The sequence below is a fragment of the Gavia stellata genome, chromosome 8, assembly GCF_030936135.1.
Source record: "Gavia stellata isolate bGavSte3 chromosome 8, bGavSte3.hap2, whole genome shotgun sequence".
Classification (NCBI taxonomy): domain Eukaryota; kingdom Metazoa; phylum Chordata; class Aves; order Gaviiformes; family Gaviidae; genus Gavia; species Gavia stellata.
This window is the reverse complement of record NC_082601.1, coordinates 41,277,042-41,292,226: the sequence shown is the minus strand read 5'-3', so window position 1 is coordinate 41,292,226 and position 15,185 is coordinate 41,277,042.

The window sequence follows — 15,185 nt, the reverse complement described above, 5'->3', positions numbered from 1 at the left end:
GTTTGCGTCTGAGGCATCTGGAGATGCTGAGTTTCTAACGAGGAGGTAAAACTGTGTTGTTTCCACTGTGCCATTCGCTGCTTTGGGTAGGGCTGATGAGGCGTCATTTGGGAGATGCTGAATTTTCCCCTGTAAATGGCTGGAGCTCCTTTGGAAGATAAAAAGCCAAGGTTTTTGCCCAAATCCAACTAGAAACTCACTCGAAGCACGGATGCGTTTCTGGCTGGTCTAGGCAATTTTCAGAGCAATGTATTTTTCTGTATAAGAGCTGCATCAGAGATGTAGATGCAACCTCAATCTTTAATTGGAGCGTTTTTCTTTAAGCAAATATCGGTTCCTCGGCGCTGCCGGTTTATTCACACACAATCAAATGCAAACTAGTAAGAAAGTGAAATTAACTTCCATACTAAATGAAGGTCTCGCAGGTGTGGAAAAAACAAAATTAATCTGATAAAGCTGCACAAATGAGTAGTTATAAGCTCCTACTTAAAATCTGGGTACAAGGGGTAAAAAAAAAAAGACATTACCGAATTATTTGCCTGGGGAAAAGAATGCTGTTTTGCTGAAGTTCATAAGTTTGGCAAGTGGATTTGTTGATTGTTGGAGGGTTTTTTTGCTGAGGAAGCCAGCTTGGTTTTGCAGAGCCAAAGGAGAAGTTGAGTCTTTTTGTCCTGTAGCTCAGTTTTGGGGAGCAAACATTGGCTGCAGAGGCTCAGGAGGTTAGGGAAACATCTCCCGATTACCGGGCAACCTCTGTGGCAGCGAACGTTTCCCCATCTGCAAATCTAGGCATCCATTTGGGCAACTGCCTCCTGTGGTGCCAGGGCTCTGCTGCAGCCCCTGGGCTGGGGATGTCCCTGGATGCAAAAGATCAACCTGTCCCAGGGCAGGAAGAGGTGGGGAGAGCTTTGCATGGTTACCGTTGCTGTTTATCACCCTTTCCAACCGCTCATGGCAGAAGCGAGTGGAAAAAAAGCCTTCAGCTCTCCTTATAAAACCCGGAGCCAGCAGGCTTGCCAGCCTTACTAATGTGTCCTCGGTCAAACGTCTCATTCATTCATTCTGCAGCGGGGACACGTGAAAATTGCATCATTTCCTCAAGGCAGAACAACAGCACGCTTGTCCCTAAAAAATCCCTGCGCTACCTAGCAGCAAGTCACCTGTCAGCTACAAGCAAGCTGGAACGGGGCTGATCTTAATGGGACCCAGTGTTTGTGTGAGTAAGACTCAGGAGGAGCGAGCCTGAGCGCCAGCAAAGCCTGATGGAGTTGTTCTGGCTCCCTGTGGTCCATAAATACTGTCACGCTGGCCCCTTCCCTCCGGGATGGCACATCACCGCTCCTAGGGAGGAGGCATGTGGAGAGGGCGAGTCCATGGCAGATGATGTTCGCTCCTCATTTCTCACTCCCAAACCAGCTGCAAAAGGGCCCTCTGTGCCGTCACCCCAAGGGTTTGCCCACAAAGGCGAGCTTTTCCCCCGGCAATGGCAGAGTCCAGCCCAGTGCTGGTCCTTTCATCTGAACCTGCTCTCCAAAGCTCGGATGCTTTGAGCGTATCGAGCCTGATCAGCTTTCGCAGGGGATGTTTTATCAGCTTGCGAGCAAACAGTCTAATTCAACCCCTTCCAAATATACGTAACCTTCATCATCCTGTCCCAGTCTCAGGCTATCTGCAGGCTGAGGTGGTTTTAGTGTGAATTTTCAAAGTGGGGATGATTTGGAGCAGGATTGAAGGTGAATATGCTGGGGGCTGTCCGCCTTCCACCAGGTAAGGACTCATTTCAGTAAAAAGACGGAGCAGTAAAAACTGCTTTTCTGGTCTTACAAATGAGGTGGGTTAGCAAACATCCATCTTAAACACCCGTTCTCCATCAAACCTTCTGGTAAATGCTGGATCTGCAGAGGCTTGCTGGGCACAAAAAAGCCACTATTTCAGACCATTTCTGGGCTTTGTAAAGATGCAAAAATCCGCACACCAACAGCTTTGACGGAGTGCCGCTGCCCAGCCTGGCAGCCACGTGCCAGGGCAAGGTCTTGTATCTGAGATAACTGATGCCCAAAGCCCAGCTTTACCTCCACGGGATGCACCGGTGTGCATCAGCTCTTGTGAGACTGGAGACTGCGTTCCAACGAGCTCCTCTACCTCTTCGAGGACGGGTCCCAAAGCTGGGATCATCTTGCTTTACTCTGTGTGTGGTTTTTCCTACTTTATCTAACACTCAGGGGTCTCTGGTCCTCCAGAGAGGAGACGGATACCAATGAGCACCTTCCACAAACACCAGCATTTCTTTCATTGGTTTCCTCTCCCAAATCGCAGTTCATCTGCGTTAGGCTTCCTCCCTGCCTTCAGCGCAATCTAATGCTTTTGAAGATTTTTTTTTTTTTTGTCCTCTGGCGCTGGCAGCTTTGATTCCTCAATCCGTCAAACTTATTGTTCTTGAATTAGAAAGACTCGCATCCAGCCTGGCCACCGTTGACATTTGCTTTGCGCAGGGTCTTGTGCCAGCAGCATCTTGGACAGAGGATGGGTTTTCTTTTGCTGCCTGCCATCAGCACAGGAGTAGCTTTGGCAGGGAGGTGGTGGTAGGCACAGTATGGAGATGGACCTCACCAGCTTTTGCTTTGTCTGCAAGGGAAAGGTAGAGGTAGCGGTGACAAGGACAAGTGTTTGGTGAGTTACTGTTTTGGTCAGTCCTCCCAGGAAAGTGAAATGCCGATAGGTTGCCAGCTGTCCCAAAATGGGACATAAAGGTAAAAGCTATATGAGTTCATTGCCCTCAAATGTAAGGCTCCAGAGATGCATTATCCTACCTGGGATGGAAATCCAGAAATTAAAGAGAAAATCACCTTCTACATACTTGCCCCTAGCTCCGAGAAGCAATCTCAATCTCTTGCTCTACCGAAACCTGCCAGCACACCTGCAGCACCATCAGCTGCGACCCAATCCTCTGGCTAACCTCATCCTCCAGCCTCTCCCCCCCCCAGAAATGGCTTTGGAGACAAAGCGGAATTCATCCTTATGCCCGGCTTTGTGGAAGCCTCATGGCAGGACCACCTTGGCTACTCACTCGAGGTGCTTACTTTGGGTGCCTATCCCAAACCTCTCTTGCTGTGCTGATTTGAGGTGAAGTTATCACAAACCAGAAAATAACTGTGCTATGTATCGGGTGATTGTGGTCCTTTTTAGCCTGTAAGGGAAGCGTTATCCACTGCGAATGAAACACTGCTGGCAGCTGGGGCTTAAGCCTTACTGCATCGCCCTTTCTGACCCAAAATCACTTTGAGCGCAAACATGGAGAAGACAAAAGCAACTTGCGGCTGTCTCTGGGAGGAGGCGAGATGAGCAGCCTGCTGATGGAGACACTGCTGCGTGGCAGCTCATTGTCCAGTCTTTGGGCTGTGGTGCTGTGACAGCCTTGCAGAGCATCCCGCTCCCTCTTCACCTCCAAAACCTGGCACCGAATGGGCAAAAAAATACCAGTCAGTGCCCCTGGTTCAAGGGAATGTGCAGGGGCAGAGAGCAAACCGTTGTGGAGCTAACACCAAAGGGGTTTTGTGGATCTGAAGCATCGGTTCAGTAATTTGACCTCCTCCTCTGCTCTGCAGCAGGGAGGCTTTAGTGGAGCAGGAACGTGCAGTGATGTACAGAGTACAGCATGTACATCGCTTGTGTTGACAGCAGCATGTTCTCACTAGTTTCTCCATTGATCTATATCCTTGAGCAAGGCTGCTACTAACATTCTTCTCGCTGTGCCACAGAGGAGTGCAAGCCTCCTCAGAAAACATCTGGTCATCTAGTTCTGCCAGCTCTCTGCTCTGTGCGTCCCTGGATCAAATTAGACACTTGCAGGCTGAATGAAAAGCCATTGTATGTGAAATAATCCCCCGCCGAGATTTGCGTCTCGGAGCAGGCAGCGGGGATGTCTGCAGGGCGCTGACGCTTCGTTTCCTTGGAAGGGCTGATCTGGCCGATTTAGGGCTAGATGATGCAGTAACCGGATACCGGGCGGGGGAGATGTTCTCCCTGCACCCACGGCATCATACTGGCAGCTGGATAAATCCCCCACAAAAGGGAACAAGCTCAGAGGGTGTTCAGGGACCACCTCTGTCCAACATCTCCCAAGGGTAGCTGACGCTTGTGATGTTCTGGGAGCTTGAGGTGTCACAGGTAAATTGTCGTTGCATTATGTGGCTTTAAGTTGACCTATATGGCTATAGACATACGAGGCCCCGTATGGAGGAGTGCCTCGGCAGTGGTTTCCTCCAGCTGTGCTTTGGTGGAGCCCAGGAGCACTGTGTTTGGGTCAAGGCTGTGCAAGGTGCTGTACGAACATAGGGTGGGAAACGACCTCAGTCCCCAGGGGCTCTCGGTCCAAAGGACAAGACCAAAGAGGTCAATGGCACAAAGAGAAGTGGAAAACACTCATTTCCCCCCCCCAAATTGAGTATGTCCATACCACAAACTGGCAGCCCATAGGCATCACAACAAAGTCAGGGTTGGCCATGAGGTGTATTAACTGGGAGAGGGGGGTATTTAAAGGAAGATGCTGCAGGGGGTTCTAGATGTATGGAAAACAAGGGTCAAATCTTCTTTGGTATTTAACAGCAGGAGCGATTTTTACATAAATGACCTGAAACTCCTCAGAGAAATGCCAGTTTGGCCTGTGTTCAACTAGGATGAGGAATACCAGAAAGAGGGAGGAGGAGATTTGGGTTTTTTCCCCCATAAGAGGCCAACCCTGGCCGGACTTCATTGGTCATGGCATAGCAGTAGGGATTTTCCTTCTCTACCAGGAGAAGGAACAGGGAGGAGAAAAGGGCAATTGTAAGGCCCCCCCAGAGGTTGGGAGAGCTTTCCAAAGGTGAAAAAAAAAAAAAAGAGGAACTCTTAGAGATTGTGTTTATTTTCCATGGTTTAAGCTTTTGGGAGGGTGGGGAGGACACCTCTTCGTTGACAGTACCTGGCAAGGGAGCTGTGAAAAACTTGTTTATGAAAGAGAAATATGCAGTGTCTTCAGTTATAGACAAAAATCCCAGTGTTTTGTCTCCATGCCCGGCCACAAGCCGGGGCAGTGGAGCACGCAGAACGTGCCCGGGCCGAGCGGCTCCAGAGCATCATGTTGCCGGAGATTGTGGTTGCCTGCAGCTGCAAAGGGTGTTTTCTAGAGAGGTCCTCTAGAAAGGAGGCCCTGGGTCTGGTTGATAGAAAGAAGACAGACAGAGCTGTTTGGTGGTGCGTGATTTTGGGCATGAACACCACGTTCCTGGCCCAGACCTCGTTTGAGTGATGCTTTAGATACTTCCACCTTTGGGTGATGGCCCAGATTTGCTCTCTCTGAACAGAGTAATGGGGGTGGCTTTCAGCATCCAGAGCTGAGGCAAACACCACCGGCCTGGAGGTATCATTTGAGGTGATGGGGGGGTCAACATACTCTATGGATAGCTATTCTCGCTGCTGAGCTGGCAACCAGGAGAGAGTGAACGGGAAGGTATCAAAATGCCCATTAGGGACAGATATTTCCCTCGGGGTTAATGTAAAGATCAGAAATCACAGTGCTTGGTTGGGAGAAGCAAAAAGAGAGCTGCTTTTGCAAAGAAACAACCCTTTTTAATACAAAAAGTCTCTTTTCTTGGGCTGGCTTGCCATGCTTGCTGCCTGTAGTTTTTGCTGGACTCCACAAGGTGGCACAAGGAAACTCTCCGGAGGAGCATCCCCGGGTTCCTCGGGCTCCCAAAACTGCACCTTTCAGCACTGGGTCTGCACCAGCAAGTGGCTGGGGGGCTTCACCTCTAGCCTCCAGCAGAACTGGAAACACCCTACGTGGGGATTATTCCTCCTTAGCTCAAGCAATGTTTTGCTGGGTGCCCAGAAAGGACTCACCAAGCGGGGTGATGTGCAGCACAATGCTTTTGTTGTTGTTGTGAGCTTGCAAAACAAGCAAGGATTTGAGGCTGGTCATATTTTGACTGCTGCACCCATGTGGGGAATATGTCCCCTTCCCCATAGCTGTTCATTGGGGTCCTTCTGACATCGGGCACCCGCGGTGGCCCCAGCCCTGGGTGCACCCCAGGGTGAAATCTGAATTACACCGGAAAAAGCTGCAAGAAAGCAAGCCTGGCTCTGGCTAGAGCTTTATCAGAAATGCCAGCAAAGGAGGAAACCACAGCTATAGATGCATGGGAGGTTGTTTTTCTTTTATGAAGTGGAACACGCTTTCTGGCTGGGATGGGCTAAAAAGCTTCCCTTTTCCTATCAGTCCGAGGACCCTCAGCAAGATAGCTCTGCCTCTCCCGCTGCTCACGGCCTTGGTGCTTCTTCTCAAGTCTGGAGTCACCCATGTTGTCACCTGCCAACTCCGTCGTGTCGTGCAGACCACCCTTTACCCCTCCAGCCAAAGCATTTCTGGGTGGCAGCTCCCCTCTCCAGACCAAGCAAGTCACTCCCGCTTCAAGCCACCAGAATTTAGACACTTCAATATTGCATCTCCCTCTGGAAAAAAAAAAAAAAGCAACCCAGGCTGCCATTTCAAACCGTGCCACAAATGCCTTTCCTGCGCCAGCCCGCTCTCATCGTCGCTGTTATTCCCGGGGCGAAGCAGACTTGGCAGCTCGGATGCGGGGGGACAGGACTCGCATGACTCGCCCAAAACCACACAAGCGCAGTCAGGCTTCTGGTTTCCCCTCCAGCTTGCTCGCTCAGCCTGCCTCAACGGCTGGAGGAAAAGGAGAGTGACTTGTGTTCATTTATTACCGGCTGTAACAAGAGGGTGTTGATAAGCAGATGACTTATCGGTGCATCTCCCGCGGCCGAGTGAGATGAGCTGTATCCCACGGAGCCAACGTTGTCACGGGTAGTTTGTGCGGTTTAGAGAGCTCTGCTGGGGGTTTGCTTCATGCCAGCTCGCTTCCATCGCCTGCTTGGTGCTGGGCAAGTCACCAGGTCCATGTTTACCTCTGCAGAGCCAAGGCCTGGTGTTGCTGGGGGCTTTTTTAGGTACGGCGAGGTGACGAGGCTTGCAAAGGCTTTGGAGAGGTGGCTGGCGTTTCACAGATGGGGAGGCACCTAAAATCTGGCAGAGACAAAGACATGTTGCCCTTCCCATGGCTGGGATGGCAGAGGTGCTATGGAGGACATAGGCTAGGACCTGAGCTGGGGGACCTCGGTGCAAAGCTGCTGCTGAGGCACTAGCTGGGACCTTCATGGGCGATGCTCAGAGGAAGGACCTCATCCCTCAATATTTCCACCACCAAACCCACGCTGCAGCAGGCTGGTGAGCTCAAGAGCAAGCTCACAGAAAGAGGAGGGGTGGGCAGAGCCCAGCTTTTGCCCCCCCAGCACCTCCTGCAGCCCCTCTGTGCCCCAGCCAGGTCTGCTTGGGCACAGCCATCCCATCCCACAGCCCCAGCCAGAAAGCCCTGCCCCGCAGTGCAGAGCCTCAGGGCCAGGTAAGGCTCCGAGGATGCTAGATTGCACTACCACTGCATCATATGTATATATGTAATATTATATAATGTGTGCATCCCACAGGGATGCAAATGGCTCTAGCTCCACCCGGGTGAGCAGCATCCCAGCACGGTCACCCACAGGGGTAGGCTGTGAGCGACGGAAAAAGGACGAGGGCTGATGTTGGCTCCGTGGCCTGGAGCGGCAGACGAGCAGGAACGGTGACGAGAAGCGTAGGAGCCAGATCCTAGCTTGAACCTACTCATCAGACGTTTATTAGATCAGCAGGGAGCAGCCCTCTGGGCTGTCGCATCCCCAGGGATGGCGGGTGCCTGGGCTCCAGGATGCGCCCTGCCTTCCCCCCATCACCCCAGGGAGCAGTGCCAAGCCAAGGTAATGCGAGGAGCTTTCTGGATTCGGGGAAAGGGTAATTGCAAGGATTCTTTCCTCACCCTTCCCCCTCTGCAGCCTCTTCCTATTTGGAAGAACAACTCTGCTTTCCCTCCCCCTGCCTGCTCCGAGCCCTGGAGAGTGGCCACCTCGTCCCAGCAAGGCGATGGGAGTCATCAGCCAGCAGCATGTTCAAAAGAGGACGGGAATAATGGTGCTCACTGGTGGTACGGGGCAGAGACGGATGCATGGAAACTCATTAGAGAACGGATCGACTGGCGAGCCTCTCCTTACGTGACCTTGCTGGGAGCGCTCGCACGGCGCTGAGGCTGCCGGCTGCCTCCCACCAGTCCTTGCCATCCCTCCAGGGTCATGTCTGGCAGGGAGAAAAGCAACGTGCTCTGTCTTTTCCAGCTGGAAGGCGTCTCAGGTCTTGAACAAGGAGGGGAACGAAGTACTGGGACAGCTTCAGGAGGGACCAGGGAGCCTCCTGGAAGCTGGAGCTTCAAAATAGAGCCTAGGGCAGGTCGGCGGGCTGGAAACAAGCTGCAGCTCAAGACAAACCCCACGGCTGGTGCCCAAGCCACCCAGCTTGAGAGCAAAGAAGGGTGCTGCCGAAGAGCATGGGAAGCCTGGCGTGGGGAAGGCTGCCAGGGCAGGCACGGCCAGGAGGTGCCCAGGGCTGGGTGGCAAGAATGGAGCAGGTCTCCTTTGAGGGCAAACCATCGCAGGGAGCTTCTTCAGGCTCTCTGTGGGTTGGTCCAAACCCAAGCCACAGCAGGTAGCATGGAGAGTGGTTAAAAAGTTTACGTGGTTATGGCGGGGATGGGTTTCAGCTGGACATCCACGGAGCTGCAGGCCATGGGGCTAAGCCAAAGGCACTGCCCATCCACTTGTCCCTAGCCTTGGGGCCCATCTCCTGGGCTCTGCACCCTTCATTTCCATGCCTGTAACTGCCCCATCGTACGCCCTTCCAAACTTTCTCCACCCTGAGACAGGCCTTCCTACTTCACACCCTTGCTTGGAGTAAAGGCAGAGACATCTCTGAGCAGGATGCACCCAGGCAGGTCTGGGAGTGCCAAAGCGATGCCTTGCATCGCAGCAGGTTACTGGGAGGTAATGGAACAAAAGATAATTATTTGTTTCAATGTTTATTGAAAATAAATAGAACAATAGTCTGAAAACATCCCATAGCGTGGGCGCACACCCACAGCCAGTGACTTAGGCACGACGAGCTCGTGCAGACCTAACAAATTAGCTCAGAACAACTTCCAACCTCTACAAAGGAAAAAAAAAAATAATAAGGCTAATAGACAGGGTGAGGGAAGGAGAGTTTTGCCATTCGGGCATCTCAGTGCGGTCGGCAGAGGTGTGCCAAGCTGCTGTCAGCAGCAGTGTCTGGCCCCGATGCCTGCCTTCTGCCTCCTCTGGCGGGGGCACGGGTGGGCAAGCTCCGGCCCCATTCCCTGGCACTGGCTCTAGGGGTCAAATACACCTATGTTCTGCTTAACAGTTCAGAAAGTCATGTCTTCCTCCTGGACAGGTGCCAAGCATAGCTTATCTCTACTCCTCCGCCACATGACATGATGCTCCTCAAGGGGCTGAGAAATGCGTTGTGTGCAAGGGTTTAGGCTAAAAAGGAATCAGATTTTAGGATTTTCGTGTTAGATAGCTCTTGCTGGGGACTCGCAACCGCTTGGTAGCTGTTTCCATTGTTTTAATATTGAAGGCAAAAGGAGATCGACTTTGTTTGCAACTCTATGCCTGGGAGCAGCCCTTGGGAAGCAGAACCCAAGTCAGCTCCAATCCTGGTTCCTATGCACCTCAAACCCCCACTGTTGGGTGAGGTAAGGGCGCTTGGAGTACACAGGGATTTCCAGAGTGGAAACCATCCCACATGGCCTTGGAGAGGCTGTGGTTTAGTCCGTTGGGTCTGCGTTTGGGGCCTCGGGGCTTTCATTGCGGAGGATGTTGAGCCCCTTCCTGGTCCTTTGTCCTGATCGCTGTCTTGCATGACTTAAAAAGCAAAAGCCAGCTGTGATTGCTTGTGTGGGCAAGACCTCCAGGAGGGTTTCTGGTTCATGGTTTCCCTCTGGTGGGAATGGTCTGCTTTTCCTGTTCCCACCTATGAAGCCTTTTCCAAGCTGTTTTTAGGCTTGATTCTTCCTCTTTTTGACACCTGTGGATCTCTGCTGATCTCCAGGGACTTGCCTTTGGTGTCCTGTAGACCAGTTGAGTCCTTCGTTATCATCTGTTTCATTACGCTGTCTCCCCAACACCATCTCTTAGCAGAGAGGCAGTAGCAAGGGACAGATGTTTGGGGTCTGTGTCTTCTTTGCAGTGATATCAGCCTCTTATCATGGTAGAGATCCCTCCAGGCTTTAGCAAAGCAGGAATGAGTTTGGTGATGACAGCCTGTGCCTTCAGACAGCCTGGAGCAAGCACGCTAGACATGTACAAACCGCTTCATTTCTCAGGTGGTTAGCTCTCTCGAACTGTTTGTTTCTTTTTTGACCCTGCTAATTGTCTGAACAGGAACATCCAGTCAGTGCCCTTACCCGGTAACTCTGATCTTCTTCATAGATGCTCAGGCTGTTTCCAGTGTAGCTGGTGAAGCCTCCAGCCCCTTCCACAGCGTTGCTTTCCACATGGATAGTGTTAATTCAAGTCCTCGCTGCAGGCTGAAATCCCAGGCACAGCATAATTACATTTAAGATTTAAAGGGGGAAAAAAAACCCCTGAAATTGTCAGGATGACCCTCTTGGGCATTTGCTGGGATCGCTTGAGTTTGATGTCTGCAGCAAAACTTCATCCTTGTCAAAATGGTGTGAAAAGAATGGAAGTGATTGTCCCCCTGTACTCGGCGCTGGTGAGGCTGCACCTCAAACACTGTGTTCAGTTTTGGGCTCCTCACTACAAGAAGGACATTGAGGTGCTGGAGCGTGTCCAGAGAAGGGTGACGAAGCTGGTGAGGGGTCTGGAGCACAAGTCTGATGAGGAGCGGCTGAGGGAACTGGGGTTGTTCAGTCTGGAGAAGAGGAGGCTGAGGGGAGACCTTATCACTCTCTACAACTACCTGAAAGGTGGGTGTTGGTCTCTTCTCCCAAGTGACAAGTGATAGGGCAAGAGGAAATGGCCTCAAGTTGCACCAGGGAACGTTCAGACTGGATATTAGGAAAAAGTTCTTCACTGAGAGAGTGGTGAAGCACTGGAATAAACTGCCCAGGGAAGTGGTGGAGTCACCATCGCTGGAGGTGTTCAAGGAATGTGTGGACGTGGCACTGCGGGACATGGTTTAGTGGGCATGGTGGGGTTGGGTTGATGGTTGGACTTGATGATCTTACAGGTCTTTTCCAACTGTAGTGATTCTGTGATTCTGAGACAAGATTGCTATGGCCTAAGCTGTGTTTAAGCTCTTTACAAAGACCTCCACCTCTGCCAGTGGCAACTTGAGGGGAGTCCTCAGGCTATTCTAGGCTATTGCAATGGTGGATATTTGAACACATGGGTTAAAGCCCAGTCCTCTGAGACAGGATAGGACATAGTCTCCAGAGGGAAGGGGTAAAAACCTGACTATCATGATCTGGTGTCCTTGGTCTGGTCTCGTGATCTGGTCTGGTCTCACTGGGAAGGATAAGGGATCAGTGCTCTCGTTGCCACCTGTAGAGGAGTGGGAATGGACTGGCCTGTCTAATGAGCAGTCTCCTCCATCTCGTGATCTCTGAAGTGTCAAAGTACTGTTGGCCCAATCCATCAGCATTTTGCATTTAAGATGTATCGAACCTTTGGACTCTGGCATAACTCCTACATCCGTGTTAGTCAGTGATGAACTCTAGCAGGACCCAGGTGCTGACCCTGAAGGTGTTTCTCAAATCACATCTCCCAGACTGTGGGTAGGATTTGTGTGGTCTCCACAGTCCACGTAGCCCAAAACAGTCTTTGTTTTCATCTGTTACTGCTGGGTTGCAATAGGACATAATCCATAAAGACACCTGTGTCAGAAGTAACTTTAAATTCATGTTGATTTTGTAGGGATTTACTCGTGTTTGTTCAGCTACTGTTTACCTTGGTAATTCCTGTGAGCTGGAGAGGGTGATGGCCTTTGCCAAGTATTTTATCACCTGCCCAAAGGCAGATGCTTGAATTATATTTTTGATGACCGCAAATGGTGCATTCCCGCAGGACCAGGCTCACTTAGCTTGCTAGGGAAAATCCTGTTCCTGTGGAAAAACCTTAATTTCTGGTGCAAACTCTCCCAGCTAGCTTTTTTTTAGGCAAGAGTCTGTGTTCCCTTCATATTGAGGCATTAATTGGTGAGTAGAGGTTGTGGCATTTGTTCCTTTCCAAAGGCAAGCTGGAAACAGAATAGGAATGGTTCAGTCTTGCTCGTGTTGGTAAAACCAGTGAGGAAAGTGGAAATAATTCCTGATACATGAGAATATAGGGCTGTGAGCGATACGAGGGCAGTATCATGAACTTGGATCACGTTTTGGTGCACAGTCCTTTCTGTAAACAATGCAAAGATGCAGCGCTTCTCACATCAGGTTGACAGCAGGGTTGTGGCACAATCCATCAAAAAATACAATTAGATCCGTATTAGAAAAATTGGGGTAGATAAAAGAAGGGAGAGATCATGTATCCTATTGCGCCATCATCCAGACTAAAGCTCCATAATGTTCACATGGTTAGGAAAAATGTCCTTACAGCTTCCACCCTATAAATGATACTCCACAAACTTTGTTTTCAAGTCTTCCGTGACGGTAGTTTTCTAATTGCAACAGACGTCAGAGCATCGTTGTCCTTGGTAGTTAATGTTGAATGGCCATTTTCTTTAAGCGAAGCCGTTGGAGTAATTCCAAATGAGACGTGGTCATGCCATAACCATAATTAAACTAGTTGTATTAACAGATAAAAGCCGTAACAATCCTTTGCGGGTCACGTACAGAAATAGCAGCAGCATTGTACACCCCTTCCCTGTCCTGCTTGTTCTGCTCCAGCACGATGTGGATGATAAGAGGTCTTTGTAAGACTGCCAAGAAGCTGAAGCGAGAAGGAATGCCATCCCAGACCTAAGAGATCTCATGACTCAGAGATGATTGCGGGGGGGGGGTGGGAGAGGCAGAGGCACCCATGAAATCACCTTAGGGTCAGCAGCAATATGTTTGCTGCCGCCTTGTTTGTTGGAGCTGCCCTGCTTTTGCAGTGCTCCTGTGAAGAAGGGTCTTGTGTCCTCTCTGCCTGTGGCTTGGAGATGGGCCGGAGCTGCTGGTGGATGCTCCTGGTCTGACTCCACCTGGGTTTTGGAAACTCTTCTAGCTTGGGTGGGTGCTTGGGGTGACCCTACATTGATGGGAGCCAGAACACCCATCGGACTTGTCCATGGAGTGAGGAGCAAAGCTGAAGTTGGCACCATTTAAATCAACACACACACCCCCCAAGCATCATTTCAGCAACTTATCCCAATCAGCCTGCTGGTTGTTGCCTACAAGACCCTGTTTTCCCACCTCTGAGTCTGTGGGTGCACCATGCTGTGCTGCAGTTGCCTCGGCATGGCGATCCACCGCAAAGCACTGCTTCTGTGAGGTGGAAGCTGCGTGGCGTGTCCTTCTCCTGCATCCCCAAGTGCCATTTGATCATCTGTTTCGGTCGCGGCTGCCTGCGTGCACCAGCACCAGTTTTACATGCAGGGTGGTGGGAACCTTGTGTAGGCACATCTTCCCTCTGCAGCATCTGGGGCAGCTGTTTGGAAAATCAGGTATCATTATACTTAGAGAAATTGGTTTTTTTTTTCCTTTGGTTTGGCCAAGCAGGATCCTCTGTACCTGGAGATGCCAGGCTGAAAATGAGGATGGGGCACTGAGAGCATTGGCTGGTTTCACTTGGGTGGCATTTGCTATCTTTAGAAGAGACTGAATGGTATCTTCATCCGTTGGTTTTGTTAAACTCTGCTTATGGGTTTATTTCCAGTTATCAGAAAAAACACTGAAAAATGGATGGCTGGAGAAGGTCCAGGCCACTTGTCCTATATATCAGTTCACAGTTGTCTTACAAAAGATTACCAAGAACTGCGAAGATAACAGATCATGTGAATATTATTTTTAAAAGAGCAGCCCTACATCTAGAAGGGCACGTTTCTCTTAAAAGAGATACCCCAAAATCCCATTCTTTTATTATCTGGCAAGACTGAAAATCAGAAATCGAGCCCAAGCTCCATCCATACCTGGTTTCCCAGGAGAGGCTTAGCTTGTAACACTTCTCTCTCCCATTTTGCCACCCAGGTGCCCGGACCCCCAACTCAACTGGACTTGAGGTCTGGTTGAGCCTCCAGCTTATAGGAAACACATAACTCGCCTTGTCCTTTGCGTCCCTGCTCCTAATGCCCACCCCACGCACACGTGGTCACCGCAGGTGGTGGTGAACTTCATATAACATCGTCTGGCCCTGTGACATGTGATAGTGCCTGTGTAAGTGGGCCTGGGTTTGGTTTTTTGGTTTTTTTTGGGTTGTGGGGGTTTTTTTTGCATGAGTTTGTAAGATTTGGGAGCCTTTATTCATGGTTGAACGATGGGGGAAAGAGCTGTGGGCAGGCACGTATAATTGTCCTTCTCAAAGCAAAGGATTGCTGGAAGCTGGTGGTTGCTGGGTCTGAACCGGTACAGAATTCAACAAACTGTTTTGAAAGAGGTAAAAAAGAAAAGGTCTTTCTTTGCTGGTACGTACACCACCGGGCTGGGGGAGGAGAATTTCCCTAAAGAGATGCAGTTCCCAGGCTAACGTAACACTTGAAATTTATTCTGTGGACCTGCACCTGGGACGTTTCCCACAAGGTGGTTTTCTGGCTAAACCATCACTTTTGGGAGGTATTGGCACTGCTGAGCACTTGCATTTTTCACATTTTCATGGCATAGCAGGCCACATCTTCCCTATGTTGTGCAATCTCCTTATCCTTTCAGAGAAGAAAGTATTCAGATCCGGGCGGCGTAAACGCCGGCATTGGAGCTCCTGGCGTGACTGTACCGACAGGCCCTGGAACAGGGTCTCGTTGTGACATTAATTAGTATCTATTGACCCGCTCCTCTGTTCGGATGCAGTGGGGCATGCACGGGCTCTCAAATACACTTATGTAAGGAGCAGCCCAACTGATGTCTGGCTCCTGCCAATAAACTAATTGCTTTTGCCGGGCCCGCAACTCTGCTGGGAGAGGAGCTAGAAATCAATTTCTGGCTTCCAGCGAAGATCATGTGTTCCTGATATCCAAGCCCCACATTGCATCTGTAATCATCACCTTTTCTGCATAAAACTCATCCAAGTGTGGATTCAAAATCCTTTTCTGGCTCTGTTCATTGAGTTTA